Source organism: Anopheles coluzzii, chromosome 2, assembly GCF_943734685.1.
Source record: "Anopheles coluzzii chromosome 2, AcolN3, whole genome shotgun sequence".
NCBI classification, from domain to species: domain Eukaryota; kingdom Metazoa; phylum Arthropoda; class Insecta; order Diptera; family Culicidae; genus Anopheles; species Anopheles coluzzii.
In genome coordinates, this window is record NC_064670.1 from 29926237 (window position 1) to 29953442 (window position 27206).

At 47.6% G+C, this 27206-nt stretch overlaps 2 protein-coding genes across 5 annotated transcripts in view; one reads left to right on the forward strand and one right to left on the reverse strand.

The window, feature by feature from the left end:
• The window catches only part of LOC120948385 (transport and Golgi organization protein 2), a 45977-nt gene extending 42880 nt beyond the window's left edge, over window positions 1-3097 (reverse strand). Inside the window, exon 1 of the mRNA XM_049606397.1 lies at window positions 2977-3097. The gene's annotated coding sequence lies outside the window, so the exon portion shown is untranslated. The remainder of the gene's footprint in view (window positions 1-2976) is intronic.
• The window catches only part of LOC120948373 (uncharacterized), a 68923-nt gene continuing 42984 nt past the window's right edge, over window positions 1268-27206 (forward strand). For 2 of the 4 annotated variants that reach the window (XM_049606389.1, XM_049606391.1), the window contains exon 1: window positions 19104-19286. The gene's annotated coding sequence lies outside the window, so the exon portion shown is untranslated. The other 2 variants (XM_049606392.1, XM_049606395.1) reach the window with 2 other exon arrangements.

Sequence of the window (27206 nt, forward strand, 5' to 3'; positions counted from 1 at the left end):
GGACACTTGGCCCCGTGTGTGTGGAAGGACAATGGAGGAGCCGTTATAATGACGAGCTGTACGAGATGTACGGCGACCTCACTGCCGTGCAGCGTATCAAGCTCGCCAGGCTCCGGCGGGCTGGCCATGTAGTACGCATGGAAACGGAGGACCCAGTCTGTAATGTCTTTTTAGGTCGTCCACAAGGACAGAGGAGACGTGGTAGGCCCAAAATGAGGTTCTTACAAGAAGGCGTGGAGGCGTCCGCCATTAACGCCGGGATTACGGACTGGCAAACGAAGGCACGAGACCGTGAGCGGTTTCGGACACTCCTTGAGGCAGGCCAAGACCGCAAAGCGGTTGTAGCGCCGGATAAGTAAGTAAGTAAGTAAGTAAGTAAGTAAGTAAGTACAAATCAATACACTGTTTGCCGGGTGAACGGCAGCCAAACTGTCACAAATATAGACAGCTGTTGAGAAACATCTTGCAAGTTTTGAATAAGGCTGTTAACATTGAAAACAGTGTAAAACCAGCTATGAAATCTGCAGAAAATGGATTTCGTTTGTCCGCCGATCAAAATCGAGCAGTTGAAGCGTGCTCGACATGGACTTGAAGCGTTGCCTAGCTTGCCATAAAAAGGAAACACTTTTTTCTTAGCGCGCTATAAAGCACATCGATGGATTTATAGTATGTTTGAGTCACCCTGTTAGTTTCAAACGATTATTTTTAACGGTTTGGTTATAATGAATAGAAACGCAGTAAAAAGCCATAACGGCGCATTGAATGTTTCACTGTCCCCAGGTTTAAGTACAAAAGCTACTAGAGGCTGCTCTGACTGCTATCGTGATGTGGTTATGATACAATTTGTTTGTTTATTTGTTTTTAATTGAAATCCTAGTATTTAAAATGTAGAATGAATCACGATAGATAACACGTTTACTGCATGTTTCAACTTTGATTTGAATAATGCCCAAACCAGCTGGCCGTTTATTTCCCCTTTTAGCTGTCCTCGCGTCCCATCAAGTGACATTCACACCAACCAGCCTGTGCAACCGTACAAATGTCAGGATCTTGCCAGGATTTCGATCACTCACACACACACACACACACACACACACATATAGACAGCATACTACAACACGGCTTGAAGCGCACGCTCGAGATGTATAATATTCGGCTCGCAATCAACATACAGAGAGAGAGCGAGAGAATCATCAGACCACCGTCATCATCACCATCATCATCGCTAGCTACTTGGTGGTTCTCTCGCTTGCTCGCCACGGAACCGCCGCCAAACACCTTTCGCTTCCGCTCGGCTTCAGTCGCGGCAAGCCGGATAAGTGCAAGCCGCCCGCAGAACGAAAGCTAAAAATAGTAAAGTGAAGTAGTCAAACGCGTTTTTCCCTTCCATTTACGCCCGCGGGGACGGCCGCAGCTTGCCGTCTCGCTTGAAGTTTTCGGGCCGGTTTCGGCGTGCCGGAGCTGCGGGTGCTGCAAGTAGTGCGCTCGGAGACGCGCGTGCCGGAGAAGAACAGGTTTGCCCGTGCGCCGCGAAGTGCATCGCGCGCAACATCTCTTTGTGTGTTGGCGCGCTCTTGGCGCGTTCGCAGTAGTAGCGCTGCTGTTCGCTTCAACCATTCCAGTAAGTATCCTTTTCCTACCCCTTACCTCGCCGGGAGGGCCCAATTGGGAGCCAAGACGGGACAGCAAGCTCGGTGCAACTCAAAAACCGTGTTTTGTAGGTTGCGTGAAATTACAGCATCCTTCTTACTAGCCCCATTCCTCAATCGCGTGTGCGCCTCCGTGTGTGACAAATGTTGTGTGTTTGGCATCCCGGGACGGTGTACCGCAGCATCCCGTGTACGAGTCGAAAAAAAAAGGTTGTTCCCCTTTGCCCGAAATCTCGCATCTTCTTGCCACCATCAACACCATCAACGGAAATTTACGCTAGCCAAGTAGAGTGTGGAAGAGGTGTACGGGGGAGGGGGGCTGTAGTAAGTGTGCATGTGTGAAACAAGTGCGTCGCGACGGAGTTAGAAACACTCTCTCTCTCTCCCGGCTGCTTTGTTTTGTTTTGCATCAGCCGCTCTCGTGTGCGTGCGTACTCTCTCTCTCTTTCTCTCTTTCACTGTATCTATCGGAGAAGTTTCATCACGCGGTAGCACATGGGGCCGCATTGCATTTGTGTAGGTTGCGCAGAGTTTGCGCGCACGTGTGTGTGGGTGAATTGTGCAATGACGATGTTCTTGTTCGGCCTGCCATATCCCGGGGAATGTAGGTTGCATCGAAAGTGATGGTTGTGTTTTGATTCAATCGTTTTGTTTTGTAACTAAGCTGGGTAAAACACAATTCGAGTAGCGTTTAGGATGTTGAGTTAAGTAGTTGAACTGATTTTTTTTAAATATTTCCTAAACAAATCGATACGGCGTGATCCTTTTCTACGCGTTTCCAAGGACCTAAATCTCGCTTCAATGTCCGGTTCGAGGGACCAAATGTTCGCCAAATATGTTAATCGACTTTGTGTTTGTTTTGAGAGACGTGCTAGACTAGCTTCGTCTTGCTGTGAGTACATAGCATTTTTTTTAAATTTTGTACCATAATATCGTTCGACACAAAAACACCAAATCACCTGCCCGATGTCTACAGCACAAAAATATTCTCAAATTGTGATTGACATTCTTAAAACAAAAACATGAAAATTTTCACAATCTCAAAATAACATTTGTTCAGGCGACCAAACAAAACAAAACAAAAAAATGGCCGCATTTCACACAGTGTGCATCGGCCGAGCACATCCGCTACGCGCCAAAGGAGGAACAGGGGGGGGGGAGGGGGGGGTGGGAGGGATTGGTTATAAAATAGCTAAAAACGGCTCACACAGACGTTTTCGTGCCAATGTACACATCGACCCGTGTCGATGTGCTCGTTCCGACAAACTGCACCATGTGCAGTTTCGCCCGTAAACACAAACAATTCGAGCGCTCGCCCTCGCCTCACCTGATACCGTCCGCCAGCTGCGCGCCGCACACTGCACCGCTTTCCCCACACACATATACACACGCGCACACACACTGCACTAGAGCACAGGCAGCAAGAAGCTACGAAGGCGTGCATGCACGTTCGATCGAACCGATCAACAAGACTATGGGGCGAGTTTGCGCCCTTCGCTAGACTAGCGCACCCGACCCGAGCGCCTACCGTCTCGGGTGGCGAATATCTATCGCTGTGTGAGAGGAGCACGAAAAGGAGGATGACTCAAGGGGGTAGGTGGGAAGGGAGTGGAGCAGAGTCGTTGTTAAAAAGCTAGAAACCGAATGCATTTGTTTTTTGTTGGGCCAGCAACGCTTCGCACTGCGCAGTTGATGCTGCGCTGCACATGTGTGACCAAGGGGAAGGGGAGGGGGGGGGGGGGCGGGGCTGGATGTTTCGTGTTGTGTGTTGTGGTACTTCACCCGCTGTCCCTCCCACGACCCCACGTCCGTATGGGGCATGGCGTGGCCGCCGGGTTCACCGGTTGCAGCGGATGCGGATTCTAACCCCGACCGCGTGTTTACCGATGAGGATCGAAGTAGGCGAGAGAGGGGTGAGTTTTGTGTTGAGTGCATTGGCTTTCGCGCTAGCGGAAAAGGCGAACCCACCACCCTCGACGTACGGGGGGAGGGAGGGTAGAATTCGAGGCGGCAATCCACGCTAAACTTCGGCACACATGGGCACAAGGTCCCATCAGGGTGGTTCGGCCGCCAAGCGACATGGCAGTGTGTGTTGCCTCGGTGGCAAAATAACAAGCCGTGGCATCGATGCCGTACCTGCAGCGGCCGGTGCAGTAGTCGGTAGTGGTTTGAGAAAAATGGTTTTTCCCACTTTCCCGATGACGTCCGAACTGCTGCGGTAGTGTGTTCGCGTGGATCTTGATCGAATATAAATATAAACATATATTATCTACAGTCACCCACACACACACACACACACACACTCATACACACACAAAGAGGAAGATTTTTCTTTGGTCAGCCAGTTGGTCAGCCAGCTGGCGAAGATTTTGCGGCGATTCCGGACAAAAAAGAAAAAAAGAAGCAACCCCAACACAAGGCGTGTCAACATCGAACTATTTCCGTACGCCGGACAGTTGGCCTAAGTTTTGATGGTAGAATATTTGTGTTTGCCTGTGAAGCAGGTGTCGGAGAAGGTGAAAATGAACGAAAGAAAAAGACTATGTCAATTGGATTGCCCCAAGAAGCTATCCATATTCCCGCGCTTCAGACATTGTGCTCACAACAGCACAGAATGTTGCGTGTTTCCCGCGGTACTCTGTTTGTAGCCAGAGAACAGAGCCCCGAGGTCAAGATGCAGCTTTGGGTGTTTGTGTTTGATGCTGGGTGATCGTGTTTTATTTCTTCCTTACCCTCTTCACCCGTCAGCGTCAACCCTTCGCACATTACGTACGGTACCATGGCGCTGAGCTGCGGAAGGACTATATTTATAAATGTGCAGCAAATTAAAATTGTTGCACCCGCCCGGCGCACAACAGCAGGTTCTCGGCTCTTGTACAGGAAGTAGCGGGTAAGGTGCATCATTCGCACCTTTCACGTTTCTGTGCAATGAATTGGTTTTTGTGTTGGTGGAAATGTTTTATGTGTATTAAAGCAAGAAGCGTATGGGTGTAAGTTCATAGGTTGATGCAAACATTTATCGTTCTGGGATTTGATGGTGTACGTTCTGTTTCCTGGTTGGAAATAAATTATTGTGGTGGAAGGGTTTTTTAACTATTTTGCTGATATTTTAGAGCGATCTACTCATAATTTGTTTTAAGATATGTAAGTTTTCTAGTTGGCGTAAACGTCCTACACGGACATAGATCCCTCGAGACTTAATTCAGCACCACGAAGCTGGATAGACAAGTTCTTGCTTACACATGTGCCTCATGATTATGTGACTGTTTCTCAAATATGTTTGAATGTGGAAATGGGGAACCAGTATACACATTGTGGGATGTATTCTTCTTCTACTTGGCTTTAAATCCTACGCAGAGACATTGCTGGTCGCTCATTAAGGCTTTCGAGACTTTATTCAGCACCACACAGCCGGATAGTCAAGTCCTTGCTACAGGAGGGGACGTTCCACGCTAACCTTGAACCTACGACGAGTCGTGCGAGTTGACGATTATACCACGGGATCACCCCAAAATCGTGGGATATATTCACTAACATTTAATAAAAAAAAATAAAAACGTGTGACAGATTTCAAAAAAAGGGAATTAGTCAAATTTCCTCGAGGAAGTGTAAACCACACGGAAAATCCTGTATCAAACTAGACGCATTGGATTAGATCAAACTAGATTCGGTCGTCGAGGTACAGTCGTCAACTTGTCCGACTTAACAACATGCACGTCAAGGGTTCAAGCCCCAAATGAACCGTACCTCCATGCGTTGGACTGACTATCCTATTATGGTAACCAATATGTCACCGAAAGCCAAGCCCACTAAAGAGTACAGACAGGCCTTGACTGACAGCGGTTGTTGTGCCAATAAAAGTAGATTCGGTCGAATGACCGATTTAAGATTTAAGGCTTCCCCAATCAACACATGTAAGATCTCCTGAAGAACTGATCAATAACGCTTTAGAAGACGTCATGAAATGTTGAGTTTGGGCCCTCCTTGAAATCATGCAAACCCGCCCTCCCCTTCATTGAGCCTGTTATGCTATTTGGTGTCCAAATACTACACATCAATCTGTAGGTTACACTAGCAGAAGGAAATGTTGTGTATCTCTATCACGACTAGTTAAGCTCGAACGGGAAGGACAGCACCGAACCGAAGCGCCATCACTCCGTGACGCATCCGAGAGCACTACTAGCACGGTGAGCTGCAGTTGCAACTCCACCCTTTGTGCATGTAATGGTGAGATGCACTTATTGTTGCATTTGTTCCTGTTGCTGGAACCATCGTGCACTCCACACTACCTGTGCGAAAACGGGAGTGTGGGAGTGCATGGTGAGTCCAAATAGTAAGTGGGATAGTATGTGTGTGTGTCCCCAGCAGCAAGACACAGCGCAAGTTGTTTCATCTTAGAGGTAATGCCAATGTCAATATTGCGAGGAATTGATTGACTTTTGGCGCACGTTAAAGTGCAGCAAAGCCACATGGTGTGTTTCAATCAGCCAAATCCTCCAAGACAGCATGCAAATTCGCGTCGTGGCAATGTGCGTTAAGCTGTGCATCTGTGTCCAAATAATGTCTGAAAAGGCGGGGGGAAATAGTCAGACAAAATAATAAGCTGGAGCGCCGAAGGGCAACTGCTAAATGTGAGACCGCGCAGATACGATCCTACTCGCAACAACTACTCAACAGTATGGCCCCACCATCGGAAAGCCTAGCCACGATTAAGGGGTACATGTGTGTGTGTGTGTGTGTGTGAGCTGGCAAAATAAAGAAAACACTATCCGCTTGCGTTGCACCGGTGATAATAATTCTTTATCGTATCGCGCTCCCTCATCGACAGCATCGCAACAGTTGCACTCCTTGCACGACGGCGGCAAAATGGAATCGACAATGCAACCCACCAACAACCGGTGCCAGCACAATGCACCACTTGCAGCCAGCGTTGGATGGGTGGCTGGTTGAGCACTTTGTGTGAGCAGTTGTGCAGTTCCGTATACACACACTAGGGAAGAAATGCATCGTGGCCGTATTGCATCGATCGTACGATGGAGTGAAGTGCGAGAGTGCCCTGCAAGCTCGTACAAGGGGAAGAGCAAGCCAAATAGATAGAGAGAAAGAGAGTGAGAGATAAAACGAGAGAGAGAGAGCGAGAGAGAGGTAATGGAAGAGGGGGGCGGGGGAGGGGGGGGTAGGCTTGAAATATACTTCCGTTTATGGGTAATGGGTAACGTGCTCTTCTCAGTGTGCGTTCGCTTACGTTCGCGGAGATGCACTTTTTTTGCATTTATCCCCTCTCCACCTCCTTCACGCTCGTTGCATGTCTTTCTCGCCATGCATCTCTGTGTGTGTGTGTGTGCGGGGGGTTGTAGCAATTGCAGTGTGCCACAGCATATCGTTACACTTAACTGCAGTTGCAGCCGGGGTGAAGCTGACTGATGTAAGCGATGGTTCGCTGGCGTGATTCGCAACGCTGCGCCCTGGCTGAGAATTGGCGGGGGCTGGAACGCGTCCCAGAGACTGAGCTATATTTTGGCCTTGAAGCCTCATTCGACAGTTGCACATGGTTGTGTGTGTGTGTAAATGTTGTTTTTTTTTCATTCGCTTGAAATTGTACTCGTTTGCCAATAAAACAGTCTAGTGTATTATCAAGCAAACTCAGCTTGGCCGCGTTACTCTTCTCGCGATACTACTGCTACGAATCCTGATTGTTTAATGGTAACATTACAATTTTCTCCTCTCCTATTGCATGCTGGTTGAAGTATGGCAGTTGCTCAACTAACTCAAATAAAAAAATTGACACTTTAAAGACAACACTTGGTCAGTTAGAGGGATAATTTAGCTGCAAACAAATAAAAGAAAACAACATAAGCCCAATGTTGCTGTTACGAGCCGAGCTCCTCCGGCAGGCCACGCGAAGGATTGGCCCTCCGCAAGAGTCGCAGGGTCTTAGCGGAGGAGAAACAAACTGCGGACTTTTGGACAGAGTCTTTGACTCTTTGCCTACTAACCAGTCCTTCCCGCTAGTTGCTTCTAATCCAAAGGTTGGGAAGCCTATGCATACGGAAGGGGGTGTTTAGCTTGGATGTTGGAATTAAAGCACTTAACTCCAAGAACTTCTGCGTTTGAATCGCTGTTTATTGAAAATATGGCCTACTTGTATACTAAATACGCTCGGACTGGATAGTTCGGGTTTCCAGAAACTTCTTATTTTGACGTGGAAGGATTTGGAAGGATAAAACAATGGTTACTGGGATTATGAAAATCAAATTGATTGAGGAGGAAATTAATAATCGTGTGCGTAACAGTTGTGATGATGTGCGCGCTCCGGTTCATACAAGCCCAGACCATGGGTTCGATTCCTATCCATATAGGACATTGTGCTGTCTAGAAAGATATGTATAATAAATACAAACATTGCTTTAGGCGCAATATCCAGGACACACACCTACAGAGGTGCACAGCATCGGTAGTGTTTGCATGAAATTGACAAACAAAACCATCAAAAAACCGGATCGGAATAATAATATGGTATTTTGAGGACATAAGCCATCAATGATGAAGAGCAAACATGCCAACATGCTGTCGTCGATTGGTTTGGGGCTTTATTTTCTGTTGTTTTGCGCTATCATTTTCAGGGGTGAACAGGGAAACTAACCTAATCGTAACGGCTCATCTCATCGCTAAGTGATTCCTTTTCCGGGCGGAAAAATCCACACGGCTGTAAAGAAACCGGGGGAGACAGAGAGAGAGAGAGATAGAGAGAATAAGAGAGAGAGAGAGAGAGAGAGAGCGTAGCAGACAGTGATAGACAAGTACACACAGAGGATCCTTGTGTTTGTGAGTTACCCCGAGGGTCCTGGAGCACGGTACACATGCGAACATGCGCACTCGCACCCATGCAGCATGTATTGTTCCGATATCAGCGACTGTTGCCGGTGAGTGACCGGTAAAATCCCCCATTCCGATCCCGGTTCCGGTTCGGGAACGTGGAAAGCGAAAGCATTCTTCATCTACCCGGCTTTTCCGGCTTTTCCGGCCCGGTGTGGCCTGCGTATGTGTGAGTGAGCGCGTGCGTGCATATTGATGCCGCATTACAATTTAGGCTTGTGGTGATTCGGATGTGGAGCCTTCGTTGCCGGTTGCCGGGGTGCTACGAGACACATGCAACAGCGTTTGTTTTTTTTTTTTGTCGGGCAAGAGGAGCGGTCGGATGTGTCTAACAGGATGGAAAAGGATGACACACATCGTCACGCATTGAACAGGTTTGGACCGGTAATGAGTGACACCGCTTTTATGTACATCAGCGTAACAGTTCATCACATAGATCCCATCGTCAGTGTGACGTTTGTGTGAGTGTGTGTCACATTGGTCAGGTGTCGTTTTCGTTCATACCGGCGCGTTGACAGCATTATTTGTCTCGTTTGCCTATGCACGCCAGAGGGGGGGAGGGGGGTTCGAAGGCTGGGGCACCCTGTAATTTAATGCTATTTAATAACGTTCTCTAATAAATAGTAATCCGGGATTTCTCCCAATCCCAAACGCGCCGGTCTGGGCATGGCCCTGGCTGGGAAGTGGTGACGCTAATGCAGAGATGTCAAACTGATGGCCCGCGACCGCTTTAACCAAAGTTTTGAAGAGTTTTTCAACTAATTGTTAGACGGTCATAAAACTTTAAAAATGTTTTTGCCTACCATTTCTTTATGCATGTATGCACAAACAAAGATTATAAAAAAAACACCGAAAACCTTTCGAATCACAAAAGAAAACCCAATATTTTTCTGGAAAAGAATATAGAATTCGGGACACTTTGTTATTGTTTAGTAAAATGGCTACAAAATTAACTCCTTGACAGTCTCACGATTTTTAAAAAAATGCATAAATCCACAATGAAATAAAAGCAAACAATTCATAAAATAAAATTATGTTGGTCCATTCTATAAAACCGCTGCTTTACACAAAAGATGATGGGCAAAATGTGCCATTATCATTGTTTTATCTCTCTCTGCCTCTCACCATGCGACGATTAAATTGAAACGGAGAACAAAGGCACAGCTGCTGTCTCACTCGGGTAAATCACTGAATCGGTTAATCAAACATCTTTTTAAGCTAGCTAGCTTTCTAGTGAATAAAATAGTTTATAAAAATAAAAAATAAAAAATCAAGGAAAAGCTAGTTGCTTAGCTTCAACCTTCGAGCACAACATAGTAAATGCCCGGAATTAACTGATACATGCGGTGTGGTGTATTGGAACATTTTTTTTAAAGAAATCAATCAGACTTGGTGACCATTGCTGTAAGCAAATGACTTTCAAAAATCAACAAAATCGCTTCACCAATTACCAATTACCGGGAACAAAAAGCGCATGTGTTTGACTTTAAATCTTCTTCTTCTTCTTTTGGCTCAACAACCGTTGTCGGTCAAGGCCTGCCTGTACCATTTGTGTGGTTGGCTTTCAGTGACTTATGGAATATCCCCTGTTGCCAAAGCAGCTTTGACAGCGCAGATTAGCCGCCACTTAACGGCGATGAATTAACCGCAGCTTCGATACAAGTCCCGTAAACAGAATCCGATACGACGATGAGAGAGTTGCAGCACCGACAAACCGACGTGACACTGGCATTACAAAAGTGTCCCACACCAAGGTGTATGGATATTAGGAGGTGAAGTGCTTAAGAGCAAATTGACATTTCACGACTTGACATAACAATACTGGGGGCTCCGGTATTAAAATCGGGGAGGGCTGGAGGGGGGTATAGAAAATTGTATGCGATTTGACATAACAATACTCAATGATGGCGCCCGGAAAACGCGCTAACAATTCACCTCCTTAATAAACACACCTTGTCCCACACGAAAGTACTGTCATTTGCATGTGAGGCGATCACTTCTGTCAAAGTAAGCTCTGTTCACTGCTGCTTCGATGTAAACAACTTTTCCAAGTACAAACGGCGGAAAAAGTGTTAGGCAAGATTTTGTGAGAATTTTTGGACAAAACACCCAGGAAAATCATTTTATAAGTTTCCAAATCAATGCAAAAGATGTGAGAAGTGAATAAAACAATGCGCATTGGAATTTGCGGAGAAAAACAAAAAGGGGTTTTAGCAGTTCCTCCTTTGTGTCAGTGTAGTAAGCGAATCATTATAGAGATGGCGCTAGTGTTTAACGTATTTTCATTTGAAATAAGGAGACAACTTTTGAAGCTAATTTTGTTCGAAGTGTCACGTCGGTTTGTCGGTGGTTGCAGCCAGTAGCGATCCAAAAGAGCGGCAAGCAACACAGAACCTTTTTTAATGTGTGCGCGTTTGCAATTAGAGAAAAAAAAGCTAAGCCGGATTAAGGCTACAGCGAGATAAACGCATTGTATTTTACTGTTTTTTCTTTGTGTTTCGGTGATCCATTAAAAGAATCCGTGAAAATTCGATCGTGAAGTTAACATCTCCCATAGCAGGATAATTAGTCCTATGTATGACGGGACGGCCCATTTGGGGCTTGAACCCATGATGGGCATGTTGTTAAGTCGAACGAGTTGACGACTGTACCATGAGGCCGGCTTTGAGACCGGCTTGAAAATGTTATAAATAATTTCCAGCTTTTCGTAAGGCAGCGCGAAGGTGACTAGATAGAATACAGGTGGGCTTATGGCTCTGAGTTTGGTTGCCATAATGCAAAGTCCATATAATACAGAGGTCGATGCATAGCTCGATTTTGGTCCACCATTTTGAAAGCTTACTTTTGACAGTTAGATGAAAAAGCGTTCACAAACGATTCCAAACAACCAAACACTTTTCAGTTCCAAACAGTGCTAATTGTTCATTTTGTGCTCAAAACTTAGTGTAACTATACATTTTTTTTTTCATGAACGTGGCATGGAGTAGTTTTTTCAGTAATTCATCGCTATAGAAAGACCACAATCAGAAATCTGGCCTCTTAGCATTGACCCTCTTGAGCTGCACATGATCTCGTCGTAATTTCGGGCACTGATCTTGTTGTAATTGATAATTTCACTATAATTCTATCTTTTCTTGATATTCGTCAACTTTTTAAAGTACAATATTACAAACAAATGATGTAAAAATGGCCGAAAATGCTTTCAGACCACTGCATGCACAACAACTAAAACCTCAATGTATGCTACGATGAAACTATTGAAGCTTTTTCATCCAGCTGTCAAAACTTTCCCACGCTTTTTGATCAAATGTTCTGGACGACTCGACCTCTGTATTATATAGACTATGGCCATAATGAATGGGGAGATTGGCAGGAAGGGAGCAACGGTTACTTAGTACTTGTATGTCACATTGCACTCCCCGACTGTCAAATGAAGATTTGTCAAAGTACACTTAATGAGCCGACCTGGTACTAATGTATGGACCTTGGACAGCATCAACAATAAGAATTCACGTGTTTCTAACGTACGTACGTAAATGCTGTTCCCAATCAATACTAGCTCAAAAATACTGATAATTTAATTGACTCCAAAATCAACATGAAATTTACTATTCTGCCCTGGATAATCCAACCTGGCTAGTCATTGCCATTTATTGCCATTATTTTTGCGAACTAAATCTTACTAGTTGGCACAAAACTATCGTCATTTTGAAAACAATCAGAAGCCTATGGCTGATTGAAAATAATCACCCTAAAACGTTTTTAAGTAATAGGTTGCTTAGATTTAATAAAATTTATTTTGCCTTAATATTGTAACGTAACTGTTATCCTAATATGAAAAGAAAGGAACTGCTAACGATTCTTGTATCATAAAATACCATATAAAAAATAGGTTGAGGCCCGTAATACTATTTCCAGTAGCATTTTGGCTCGCGTTGTCAAATGAGTTTGACACCGCTGATCTAATGGAATAATCTGCAATCGAGCAGCGACGGGTAAATGGTGTAGCAAGTGTAGTGTGTATATGGCACAGCCCGTAAAGCACCTGGCGCCTCCTTTCCGGTCGGTGACTTTCCTCTCCCCTAGTAGCAGTTATACCTTAGTGTTACCTTTACCTTTACACGTCCGTTGAGTATGTCCCTCTAATTGCTTGTTCTTTCTTTCAGCTCCATTTAATTATGCCATTTATTCGCGTATCGATGGAACTGTAGCGATGGAATCATTTTGGTAAGTTTTTAAACCATTCCAGTGAAATAAACAGCCAAGTTGTGCGTTTTTTTTGTCCCAATCAAATCTATTTTACCAACTAAACCAAATGTTATTGATATACGTCTTATAATGCATACCATTCTACGGCCTTTTTTGTTTTCGAAAATATTATTGTGCGTCTGGTTGGTCCACTTTTTGAACGTTCCCGATGTCCAGCCGACGCGTTCGGTGATCGTGACTCTTTTTCTCCTGCACTCACAACACGCTTGTTCTTTCGCGTCCGCGCACGAGCAAGTTTCTTTGAGCATAGGGCGAATGATTTTTGTTGTTTTATTTGCGCACGTACGTGTGTGTGTGTGTGTGTGTTGCAGCAGATGTGTGGTAGACGAACCATCGATCGAACCGAACCGCTTTTATTCGCCACCGTTTTAACGAACTGACCTGTCCGACCCAGCCACGGCCGAAAGCTCTTCATCCTCAACTCCTCGGTCGGAGCGTCGGTGTGAGAAACGGTGTGGGCATAGAAACGCGCCAAGGGAACGGCGGAACCGGTTTGCCCGGCGTGTACGTGACCACCGACACACACACACACAGTCACGCACACCCCTTGCTCCTTTCCCATCCCGTAAAACGTATGCTGACCCAGACGCGGGCACGCTGAGTCACTTGGCCCGGTTGGTGTACGAACAGTGTACGAACCCACAAAACGCTGGCGAGAGAAAAGTCAGCAGTTCGCGTGGAAGCACGATGCCTGCGTCCTTGTTGTTTTGGTGCACGATGGCAGACCCCCCCCCACCCCCCCCCCCCTTTCCACAGGTTCCGAGTGTCCATCCGGCGGTCGCGGCGATGGCGGATGGCTGGTACGGGGCAAAATAGGGGGGGGGGGGGGGGGGTTGGAGGAGGTGCCCAACTTTCGCTCTTGCGTTGTACCACGACCACTCGCCGTACATCTTCACCACCTCGCCAGCCGGTGGGGCAACGAAAACAAATTCAGGTTTGCGGGCCGATGCCGACGAGCTTCCCCACCAACAAACACACACACACACACATGGAACACGCTGCTCTTTAGGGGTTGTTATGCACTCTTTTTCCACTACAACACTGCTTACACACTCTCTCGCTCTCTCTCGCGTGTAGCCGATTGTTTCTCCCGTGTTTTCGTCTCGCGTACGCAACGTTTTCGGCATCACGTGGTATTGGTTGGGGAAACAATTAGCCGGCCAAGGGGTTTTGGGTAGGGGGTGGTGGGGCAGGGTGAGCACAGACATCACGTTGGCTTTTTCTCACCGATTGATAGTATTGGTGGTGGTGGTGTTGGTGGTACCCGTGATCAGTACCAGCTGATACGGCACGAGGTACGAAAGCGGCGTGTATGTGTACGAATGGTGGATTGGTTGGGGGAGTAGGAGAAGGGGGTGGACTATCATTTCGCATGCTGTGGTGTGCGAGCACACACACACATACACACACATACTAAGCGCTTTGTTTGGCGGGTATGCTTCTGTGTGGGAGACACGACAAACCGAAGAATCTTTTTCTCCGGGACCGGGGAAGCATCGTTTTTTTTCTTCTATTTTTTTTATTTGAGCTAAAGTGTTGATGATCTGCCATCCCTCACCTCGCCGCTCGCACCCATATTGCTTGCTCCATGGCTTGCTCAGCTTTCTATACATTGTTCATGTGGTTCTGGTGATTTTGGTTTGCCCGTTTTGTGCAACGAGGAAGCACCGTTAATGTTAATGGAACCTGTGTCTCCACCTCTCACCCCCCCTGTATGTCCCACTGTCACTGTCGTCGGTGGTCGTTTGACGACATTTTGCAACCATTTCTCCAGTTTGCGAGAGCTGAGCGAGAGCTTTGGGGAAGTGTCGCTATTTTCGTACGATAGTTTTCTTCCCCACTTTCCCGGTCTGTTGTTTGCTGGTTTTTTTTTTTATTATTCGTTCTCATTCTGGCACAGGAAACGGTGACCAAATACGACACCGCTTTTTTTTTTAATTTTATTTGGGGAGTTTTGATCTAGAAAACCGGTACCGGAGCATAGCGGCGGCATGAGAGACGACGATGCGGTGGCGGATGTTTATGTGTGTGTGTGTGTTTGTGCGCGCGTTTTTTGTTTGCGGAATTCAGTTGAGGGTTGATTCTGGGTAAAACGGGCGTGATGTGTGGTTTTCGTGCTCTGCCGAATGGAAAATGGTTCACATCTGCTCTGTGGGAAAGATGAAGCGATGCGGAAAACCTGTCTCCATATCGGTGGAAGTTAAGCATAAAGGTTGGGCTGTTTTATTTTTTTTCATTAATGTTCATTCGCCTGGACTGAAATTGCAAATCAATACAAAAAGCTCTGGAGAGGCTAGGGACAAAACTGCCTTCGAGGTGTGTAGTATCAGGTACATTTACCACTGTGTATGGCAGCAGCTCAAATCGGTTTTTATCATGCACTCCCACAACCACAACAACAACAACAACAAACGATTGATAGGGGAAACAGGGCACACCAAAAGCAGCGAAGAAAAAATAAACAACCATCAAATCTTATTTCACCCTGCGCCACTTTTTGTCCGTTGGCGTTTTTATCACGTCCAATTTGAACGTTTGGTACCTGTGTTGGTTGAAACGGTTTGTTGCAACCCCAAACCACACACAGCCGTGCCGTGTCGCCGCCTGTTTGCTAGCAGCGTCGACGGCGTCGATTACCCAAGCCGCCCGCCCAACCGAAGTGACTCATCTTTGTGGCGTGGAGGTGAAAATATGACACCACTGTGGCTGGGCTCGGGCGAGTCACAACTCCCTCCAACTGCGAGCACGGCTTTCGGCCCAAACTAGCAAACGCGTTTGGGAGAAGCGCCTATGAGTCAATGGGGGTGTCCCGAGTGTGTGGATCGAAACCGTGCGCAGCACTCCGTACCGAGCAGCACTTATGGGTTTGTTATCGAACGGAGGAACTTTGGGTGTGAGGCCACTTTCATCCACTGTCCTTTGCCCATCCTGCCCTTTGTGTGTGTGCGGGAGAGAGAGGGAGAGAGAGAGAGACGATTGTATGTTGGTGGCCGTGAAATTGGCGCGGTTCCCTTCCACTGTTTAGAACTGTCGTCAGATGGTAATGGGTTAACTAACGTTTATTTTGAAAGGAAATTTAGGAAATAGTATATTTGATCGAAAATTACATTTCACCCATTGACGTGATAGAGATGCTATCGTAGTGATAGTAGTTCGTCGTAAAAGTTTCCGACTTGAGTCGATAATGCGCTGCTATCGGAACTATGACATTCTATGATAAGGCTGCGCTTCGTGCGTACATAATGTGTGGTTTATAAAGCAACCATCATATGCTCATGCTCATGCTAAGATATCAGAAAAGCAACAAAAACAAATGAGAAAAACTCCCTTCAATTGGTACTTCTGTTAAATACACAGAATCATGCAAAATTATACAGAAAGCCGCAAATACAAGGAAGCTACAGTAGTGTTAGAGAGCAGCATATGTGCTTTTGCAGGGTTGCTCTGCTCGATCGTACGAATTGAGCGTCGATTGCACGGTCGAGTTGTTGTGGTATCCGTAAATATAATAAAAAATTATCATAGATTCAAAAAGCTATAAAAAACCAAACAGCAAAGGCTGAACAAGAATTGAGCAAAGGGTAAAAAACAAAAATTGGCAGTAAATCATTCCACTCGTGTGATTGTTCCCGGCTGGGCGGACAAAAGTTGCGCCTGATATTATGCAATTAGAACCTGTTTGGCATTAGCCGTTACCCAGTCAGACAAATCGGACTTAATTTACCCCTATCTTACCGCTATATTACCGGTAATTTAAGAGTAATTTAATGGTAAATTAGCAGTCGTTAATTTACCCATTCGAGCAGTTTTGACAGATCCTATTCCTTCCTCTATTTTATTTTTATTTTTGTCGGCCAAATTCTTAATAAATAACACGAAATGTATTATATTACAGTTGAATGCTATTATTCAATCATTGTCCTTAACTTATACAAACGATTACAATGTATTTTTTTAAGCAAACTCGACTTGAACAGCCGCTTCACCCGGAGAAGGTGGTGCACAAATAGCACTAATAAATGCAATTTCTCGGCTGTTTTTTACATTTTATAGTTTTAAACACACCGCCGATGTCTTCTTCCACTAAAAGTTCATTAAAACAATACACTTTTTGTTCTAATTTACATCTTTTCACTGACAACAAACGACATCACTTCGTACCGCTAAATTGCTCTTAAATTACTGTTATGACAGACACAAAACTGCTCGAATGGGTAAATTAACAGAAGGCTGTCTGACTGGGTAGTTTTCACAGGGCATATTCTGCTAGAAAGTATCTGTCAAACACCCTTTTACACTGAGGTAGTCTAGCAGCCTGTGGCGCATGTTTTTCGAGCAATTCAAGCTATCCATCGCTGGATGGATAACAAAAATCAGGACAGGCCGAGATAAATAACTTGTTTTGTTGAGTGTTTAAACATAAGTGTTCGGTTGTTTCCAAGTCCAAAGTTTTGTAACGGTGATACATTGTGCATTTGTTACAATAACGTACCTATTATTAGAATTAATTTTTTTAAACTGTACGTTAAATGCTTTATATTTTTTTTCCTTGATTTGGAAACAAGAACATTATAAAAGCCTAAATTCAATTACTAGCCAAATGCTCTGACAAATAATTATTTTATAATAATTTCCTTCTTAAATAACAAATTCTTTCCACAAACAATTTCTCCCGTGCAACCCCTTCAACCACGCACTTTGGCGGCGAGAGGGCGTCAAAGCGAACGATGCACGAATCATGAATAATCGCGTAGCCGTGGTAGCTGGCCCAGTTAAGCCGTCTGCGCAAATGATGGTCCCATGTTGTTTGTCGCGCAGTGTAACGAATGGAAGAGGAAGGGCGCTTTTGTGTTTGGTTGTTGCTCGTTTTGATTTTGTTTTTCGCTAACATTTTGGCCTAGTTCGATCCCCGGCCTAGTTGGCACTGGAAGCCGCGGTACATGCGTTCACCACGGCACCGATCTACTGCGCCACCCTTCGGGGAGGTACTATCCAGCATCACGTGTCTGTGGCCCCGGCTTAGAGTAGATGCATCGCACCATTGACACAGCGTGGCCACTGTGGACGCTGAAGTTACGTGTCGCGTTTCGGTCGTGCTTACGATCGAGTAACGGCGATTTCTTGCCTGTGTGTTTCTGTTTCTGTGTTTTTAAGAGCCCCCTTGTCTGGCTGGCTGGCTGTTTATCGCCCGACTGGTGGGGGTAGGTGGAAGGCCTTCGCATGCGCCCGCTCATTAGCACAAAGCGCACAATCGCTCGCAGCCAGGCCGCACCGCCGGGCTGCTTGTGGCTCTGTGTGTGTGTGTGTTGTGACACACAAAGAGGGCATTGGTACTGGTAACCAGCGCTCACCGTATCACGCACCACCCCCAGCCCTGGTGTGACCCGTCCGTGGGTGGTGGTCTCGCGGTTTGTGTTTGTGTGGTGCATGCAAGTGCAAATCAAAGTCAACGGGCCGCGCGGGACGGCTTGCAGCAAGGCCTGCCCAATGTTGCTGCGTCTGCTAAATAAGGAAGGTGTTTATGTGTGCCGGGCGGCCATACCCAGTGAGAGAGAGGACAAAACAGTAAATTAAGCGAGAGAGATAGAGAGAGAGAGAGAGAGAGCGCGCGCGCTCGCACACGTTTTGGAGCCAGTAACAGTGCACGTAAACAGGGAAAGAGAGAAAGTGGCGAAGAAGGGTGCATGTGCTACTACGGGGGGTGGATGGTGAGTAGGGTGTTGGGTATGGGGGGTGCCGAACCGAACCCGTGTTCGGCGCTGTGCTTCGGGTGCGAAGCACCAAGAACACCCTTTGCGAGGCAGGCTGTGATTTTCGAGTCTCCAGATGAAATTGAACCGCGCTCGCTCGGGCTTGTGTGCTGCCGTATCGTACCCCTGTTGCTGTGTGTGTGTTTCCATATCAATTCTGTCCACCCAAAAACCAGCAGCCTTTCCGCTCCGTTGTGTGCAGTGCGACGACGAACGTGTGTAGTAGGCGTGGTGCATCGCTAGTGGCCCCAAAACCGTTGCGGGAAACATTTGCATTGTGCTTGCGTGAAGCGTTAGAAATTCCATTCGGCGATCGAAATCACATCAACGAAACAAACAAAACCAGCGCTAAAATTGCTGTGCACGCCTCACCCCCCACTACACATACGCACTACGGAAAGCATTGATTTGTGTGCACGGGGAACGGGGGCGTCGCATTCGAGTGCCACGGCGAAAGGTGACGTTCTTTGTACCCATACCCTGTACAAAGGGGCCTTGCCAGCCGGGTGGTGAAGCAATAGGCAAAGGCGAAGATAACAGTACCCCGTGAAAGGTAGGCTGTGTGTGTGTGTGTGTGTGTGGGCATGACACAAAAGTGTGCAAACAATTGTGGTTTCCCTGGGTCGGTCGTGTAGTGAGTGTGTGTGTGTGTGCGCTTTTTTCCCTTCCCAGGTGGAACCACTGTGTGGTGCACGCATCACGACGACGCTTCGCACAGACACAAACGCGTCGCGCTGTGAGGGTGAGTAGATTTTGTGTTTTGCTATTTTCGTTCAAGCAGCGATTGTGAGTAGTGGTTGGAGCGGCAGGCTCGCACATACATAACGCTACCCCTCTGCCATCCCACCTTACACCCCCCGTTCACCCTTCGCCGCCACTCACATGGGTGGCGTTTGTTACTATTTTCAAAAATACTGCTGTCGTCACACATTTTCCCCTCCAATCCAAGTGGGCATGAATTCTGTTACACTTTTTTTTTTGGTTTCTGCTGAGAGAAGAAGAGTGTCGCTCTGTGTGAGTGTGTGTGTGTGCAGCATAAATTGTTTTACAGTGTGAGTGTGCTTGAGTGCGTGTGTGTTGGTGTTACGTTTGGAGGGGAAAATTGCGCAAAGCATCATGCTCGAGCTGCAATGGAAGAGGGGTAGAGGGGGAAGTATGACGGTGGGATGACGCGTAGGGTGGTAGGGGTGTTGAGAATCGCTGAGAACCGCGCCTGCCGATGTGTCACGTTGCCGCCGTGATGGCCACGTGTGCACTCATGTGGTCGCTACGTGAGTACGCTGCTCGTATGTGTGTGAGTGTGTGTGTGTGTGTGTTACCGGCATCACGTTATTGTTGTTTTTTCCCCCTTCCATTGGTTTGATTTTGCTCGAATCGCGATACGTATCGCCTGCCCCCCATGCTCATGTGATGTAGCTACCCATGTATCCATCTCGTTTGCACGCACGGCGGGCACGGGCGTTCTTTGTGTGCTGTCGGGACCCAGCGTCATAATAATTCCGCCGTACTAAAATGGGCCCTCAGCATTTAGCTGTAGATGCACTTGCACGCTTCGTGGTAGGCTTTTATTACTGGCGAGGTTTGTGTGAGGCCTAAACTGCCCTAAAGCTCGACGCGTTGTTGTTATTGTACGGGCTTGATTGTGTGTGGTTATGTGTGCGAAAAAAAAAAAAAGAAAATTGTAGTCCAGGCCTATGTTTATGCTACGAGCGCCGCGATCTGCGAAGGTGGTATGCGTGCCGCCGAGTGAAACATTGTTCCGATTCCCTATCTCATCAGTGTCTCATCCTGCTCGGCACCTGGGAGAGTGAGATGCTGTGCGGAAAGGCGATGGGATGAGGGCTAGAAAGTAAAAGTCTCTGCACCCAAGCACACTGTCCAATTGCCGATCCATCCAATATCCAGCCATGCTGGGCACAGTGGTTGCGTTTTTGCTGAGAGTTGTCCGACATTCTCGAATTCGATTCGCTCTTCTGCATAGTAGCCAAACAAAGACATCACTGTGGCTGATGGAAATAACCGGTACAGCATAAAGAGTATGCGCGCGCGCGCGTATGTGTGTGTGTTGGAAGCACTGTTGTATGCTACAGCAATGTTGCTGATGTTGGAACTTGCTGCTTGAATCAGAAACACGGTCGTGCGCTGGTGAGCGAATGCTCAGCTCGTTCCGGGAAAGATTGGTGGAACTGAAGCGGAACCAGCAATGGGTTGCCACACACCTATGTGTGTACCCAACGATCGGCGCCAACGTTGGGGTCGAAATGACCCCTCTCCCCGAACTGGCAATGTTTGTGATTTTCACCAATTTCTTCCACCTTCAAGCGAATATTTGTGTAATGTTTGGCTTGGCAAATGAGTTGTACCAGTAACAGTAACAAGTCCCAAGTCAAGAAAGTGTCACTGGCTGTTTGCATTTCTCACGCCCGAACTTGCTGTTGCCTGGGGTGTTCTAGATGATTTTTATAGATGATCAGACGCATAGGAGGAGAAAGTGAGATGGCCAATGTATGCTTCCCTAGTTTTCAGCTCGCGTCGAGCGGTAATCGCACACAGCAATTTTCGGGACCAGCCAACCAGTCGATTGCAACATCTTCACCTCGTTCACCGAACGCACGACGTTCACTCGTTCACCAGGACGCAGACGAAGACGAAGCAAGTACTCTTCTCCCGCTCCTTCGATTACATCGATACAGTCCAGTCCTTGGCGACGACGTGGTTGACGAGAGGAGGCACGTTCTCCGGCGGTGTTGTGACGGCAGTGAGCGGACGTGCTAGTTTCACTGGCCAAAAAGGGATAGCCTTTTACCACCACGAACGGCGGGGGGGATAATTTTGAGCTGCAAGCATTACACAGGATTTTCTTTTCCACCTCTTGCGCTCCTAAATATCTCGGGGACGATATCCGATTGGATTCGCCCGGCCCGGCGATTGCCATTTCCTGCGTCATAAAAGGGCAGATTCGAGACGAGCGAGTTATTACCATCTCCACCCTCAATACACCGTTGGAAGGCGGCGAGGTGGTGGCTGGCCGTTTTTGGGCAAAACATGATTCCTCCTCCTCCTCCTCCAATCGGGGAATGATGCATGTGCTTGTGTGTAAGTGTATTTATGTTGTCATCAGCATATTCATGAGTGAACGAACAGCAAGGTTTTGCCATTTTTGGGTGGCTTTAATCTCGATAGGATCTGCAGCTCGCGTAATGCTGCTGGTTCGAATTGTTTTTTTCTTCTTCTTTTTGTTTGTGTGTGTGTGTGTGTGTGTGTAAAAAACATGCGGGTTTCCACGGGCAAACATTCCCGCTTTCCCGTTCAGTTTTGGGTGGGCAGTGGACCGTTCCCCAATTTGAAACGCCCAATCGCGCGGGTCGATGGTTTTGTTCTGCAAAAAGGGGCATAAGGGGCGTCGAATTTCAATGCTGGTTCTGATGCGCAAGTGGCGGCATTTGTCACGGATAATCATCATCATGCACAAAGCGTAGCACACCAGCAAAGCGTCGTACATGGGGAAAAGTGTTTCAGGGTCGGTTATTACACTGTGTGGCCACTGCTTTTTTGCGTGGCCGCCTGGCAGTGGAGAATGTGCAGCCTCTTGTGCCTGCGTGCACTGTATGTGTTGCGTTCGCACATATCTGTGTGGGCACACGATTGGTACTAGTGATGTGCTCTCTAGAGCGTACCTACGGCTCCGATCCGACTCCGACTATTGTTAGTCAGTGATCCGGTTCCGACTACGGCAAAATACTAGCTCTACCCGGAGTCAGAGTCGCCTGGAGTCGTCCGGAGCCGTCCGGAACCGCCCGCAACCGTCTTTCGGAGTCGTTCGGAGTCCTTCGGAGTCGTTCGGAGTCGTTCGGAGTTGGAGTCGTCCGGAGTCGTCTGGAGGAGCTCGGAGTCGTTCGGAGTCATTCAGAGTCATCGGAGTCGGAGCCTGAGTCATTCGGAGTCGATCGAAGTCGACCGGAATCGGAACCGTCCGGAGTCGTTCGGAGTCGTTCGGAGTTGGAGTCCTCCGGAGTCGTCTGGAGCCGCCCGGAGTCATCCGGAGTCGTTAACACTTTGACCGCCGGCCTGACGTCACAGTTTTTTAGTGAGCACGTAGCGCATGGCAAGAGAGCGATGAGAGCGACAGTTTCTCGTGCTCTTATTACCTTATTAGTTTCTCGAGTTGTTATCACTCTTTTGTTTCATTGCGATAAGCGGCGTAGCACATGTCGTTCTCGTTCTCTCTTTCCTACCTCATTCGTTCTCAAGAGAATCAATGAGCGTCAGATGCAAAGCTGAACGGTGAGCAAACCCGTCATGCGAATTTATATGACACGGCGCTTAAAGTGTTAAGAGTCATTGGAGTCTGAGTCATTCGGAGTCGTCTAGAGTCGATCGGAGTCGACCGGAATCGGAATCGGTCGGAGTCAACAGGAGCCTTGGTTCAATGTGCTTGACTCCGGACAACTCCGAACAACTCCGGACGACTCTGGATGACAACGGACGACTCCGGACGACCTCGGACGACTCCGACTCCGAATGACTCCGAATGACTCCGGACGACTCCGGACGACCCCGGGTGATTCCAGACGATTCCGACATATCGGAGTCGGATCGGAGTCGACTCCGGATTTTTGTCAACTTTGCACCATCACTAATTGGTACGTGCCTGCATTTCGTGCACTGCCATTCTTATCAACGTGGGCTGCTGCAAGCATGATGCAAGAGAAGGAAAGCTGTCGAGCATGGAGAGCGATGGTGATAAAACGGAGGCTAGCCGGGGGGAAAGATGGCTGGCCAATTGTTTTGTGTACAAATACGTGTCACATCATACATATTTATGCTGCTTCTACTTCCCTCCGTCTGTACGCTGCTTGTGGTTTTGTTTGTTTTCCTTTGTGTCCACACACATACCACCAACTATCTCCCTCTCTCTCTTTCTTTGTCTCTCTCTCTCTCTCACACACACACTTACACACAGTTTCTCGCGCTCTCTCTCTTTCTCTCTCTCGCTCACTCTATCTTTTCCTCGAGCTGTAGATTCCGCAGATAATGGATGCAGTTCCTTCCGTTCTATACCCTTCTCTTCCGTTTCTCCCCGGAAAGCCCTTATGAAAGAGGTTCCGTGTGCAACACACCACGATGACTGCTTGCGTTTATGTGTGTGTGTGTGTGGTTTGTGCTTTGGATGGTTCTTATTGTGGAATGTTTGGGGTTTTGGTAACGAGGTCTATGTGTGTGTATTTGTTGTGTGCATTTTAGGTACTTTTTTTTCTTGAAAATAAACAATTTTCCTAGATGAAAATGAACAATGAACTAAGCTTCAGCTACAGTGCACAACAGAGACTGAACAGTTGTAGCGAGAGCGAGAAAGAAAAAGAACGAACAAATGGTGCGCAAACTGCACCCAAACCCAATTTTTTGCGGGCAGATGCAATGGAATGGGAAAATTCCGTAGCCTTCAAGTTTCCGGTTTGCCGTGTGCACAATCGGTGTTGTGTGCGCTGTGTGTGTGTGTGTTTTTTTTCTGGGGGAAAGGATAAATAAAGGACACCGAGCCTGTGTGCGTGCGGTGAATGTTTTTAAAACGAAGGGAACGATAGCAAATGCGAGCGAAAGGGCGCGCAATACACATTGCCCCGGCACGTGAATCGCATGCATACACAAAACATCGCATTCGTTGGTGTTGGTTTTATGCTACACACGCGTCCACACAGCCGCACATATGCAACACATGATGTTGTGTTTTCGCTATAGCCGAATGGTGTAGGTGTTGGTTTCGATCGTTCGCGCCGCTGTTTACTGATTTACTCTCTCTCTCTCTCTCACACACACACCGTGTTGCTTGCTCTCCGTTCTCTTCTTGCGCGCGATTTATCTCCTGTTTTCTTTCGTTTCGTTAATGTACAGGGTTAACCCCGTTGGCAGAGGGACGCGTATCAAAATTTTGAAACTTTCTTGAAGTATCCTGCAACGGCTGGATTGTTTGTATATTGTTAGTGTAAAATGAAGCTTAGCAAAGAGATTAAGACGATCGAATCCAATCAAACAGTCTATTGAAGCTAATGTATAATATAAAGAATTGGGGAAAAGATCCTGTCAAACCCTGTAGGAGCGGGTTTTCCTTTCGCACATCGACTGCTCCGCTGATGGCATCATGCTGCTGATGCGGGGTAAATACAATACTATCACGCAGCATAAACCGCTTCCATGGAACCGCTTTCTTCATCTCCGTTTATTGTGTGTGTATGTGCGTGTGTGTGTCGCAAGCCGGGGTCTTCCACGATTACGGTTTACAGCAGTTGTGTGCTCCTTTCTCGCACCAAAATAACGAACAATCTCTGCTGCGAGCGCAAGCTGCTGTAGGAAGCGAAACGCGAAACTGTTCCTATCTGCACGCGAGTAGAGGAGCGTTTGCTACTGATGAAAGTGTTGAATTGACACTGCTGGGTCATCAAAAAAAAAAAAACACACACATACACGAACAGCGAGGATCCAGTAAATATGCAAAGCAGATCCGCCTCAGCTTGCTGACGCTGTGCTGCGGAAAGCTTCTAGAAGGTGAGACGCCGCATAAATCCACCCAGCAGCTCTGCTCTCGGTCGTATCGAACGCAGGCGGTGGTTCCCATTCGCTCGTGTCCCCTTTCGCGCTTCACAACAGCGCTCCCTATCTGCTGGCTGGCGAGCGAACCGATTTTTGCTCCCTGTGCCGATCGAACCTTCTCCACGGCTATCAGCATCGACTGCTGTCCGGGTGCTGTGTGCGTGGATGTGGGGCAGTTCGGGGGAAGGGCGGCGATGGAATCCGGGGGCCGAGTATTATCATCCCGGCGCGTATGTGGGATGATGTCGAACCACCGGGGGGGCATCGATGACCATCGCTATGTGGGCCCGGGCCGTTTTAGGCCGGTTACCGTACCGCTCGCGTTCAAGTTTGTGTTTGTGCGGCGTAACATAATAATCAGCGGCATCTCATGGTGATGTCGGGCCAGCGTCTAACACCTTCCCCAGATCCCCGGGGAAGGGGTTTCTCCGCCCTTGATTCTTTGAAGCACGGAGTGAGCGTGTGTGTTTGTGCGTGCTGGTGTCGTGGGATGGGAACGGACCAAAAGAAAGGCGAGCAACAACAACAACAATGCACGGAAAGCAAGAGCACACGGCCGTAATTTATGCTACTTTAACATACACCACCACACACACACACACACACAAACACTCATGCAGAGCTCGGCCGGTTGAGCGAGAAAGGCGACCGCGGAGTCGGTTGAATGAATCGCATGTAAGCGCGTAACACCGCTCCCGGGGACAGGGCGGCGATGGGCAGCATAGTAGTGGAGAAGGAGCAGCAGCAGCAGCAGCAGATGGTATCGAATGGGGTAAGAAAAACAAAGGGCACCCTCACGAAGCACCATCGGGCCGGGCACTCTCTCGCGTACGGCGGCTTGTTTGCCGCGTCTGCCGCATGCGTATCGTGCGCAACAGTCGTGCGCGCGCACCCGCACATACTCTCTCTTTCTCTCACTCATACTCTTTCTCTCGGCTCGACACGGTCTCCGCGGTGATGCTTGGGTTGTTGTGTTGCCGTGATGCGAGAAAGTCTCGAGCGTTTGCCGATCGCAAACAAATCGAAACGGCCAAGAAGCTACAACCCCATGCCCAAGCTCTTCCCGCGCAGTTGTACACCCTCATCATGTCATGTTTTGTTTTTTTTTTCTCTCTCTCTCTCTTCAATGTGTGTGTGTGTGTGTGTGTGTGGGTGTATATGTGTGGTAGTTAAGTGTGGAGAAACAGTCGCCACTGGTAGTGGTAGAGCGTACAGTGTACGACACACGAGTGGCCGCCGATGAAACGGTCGATGTTTGTGATTTTCATGATGACCCCGGCTCTACTGTAATCTGGCTTACAACGCTGATGGTGTGTCTTTTTTTTCTTCTTCTAAGCATGCAACAATGGATGGCATTGTACGTTGGTATGGTAAACGGAGCAGTAGTATGCGAGCAAATCAACGAATGGTGTGTGGCGATTGATTCGATGCAATGGCGTTCTGTTTTTTCAAAGTGAACAAACTCTACAGGACATGATGTTGTGTGTGAACAAATTGTTTGGTTATCACTTAGGTTTGGTACACGAGTTAGAGAACATATACCAGAACTCTTTTGACGTAACACCCCCTAAAAAACTTCACATACTCGTAAACTCTAGCAATAATATGTCCAGCTTGCCGCCACCGTTGAGCAACATCGCTCTGACTACCCGTAAAAAACTCGAACTCTTAAAAAAATCACCCCAGCAACAACAGCACAGCCAGTGTGAGAAGGGTAGTGCTCAGCCTATATGATGGTGTACCGCCATCACCTACACACAAGCGAATTGGAAACTTTCGCGTGCCCCGGTCCGTGTGGGGTGGTTGGGACGGGATAATCGCGGGCGGGCCACCACAACCGTCACCGGCGGTGCGTTGTTGCCTTTTCGGTTTGGGGTGTCCGCGCCCGATCGTCCGCCCATCCGGCTGACGTCGCCGTACAGAAAGAAAACGAAAAAAAAACAACAGTGTTGCTCATCGTGCGCGCGCACCACCCACCACCAACAAACGCCACCCGAATGTGTACCGTCGTCAATCACGCACATAGCTGCACAAAGCCACTGTTGCTGTTGTTGTTGTTGTTGTTGTTGTTGTA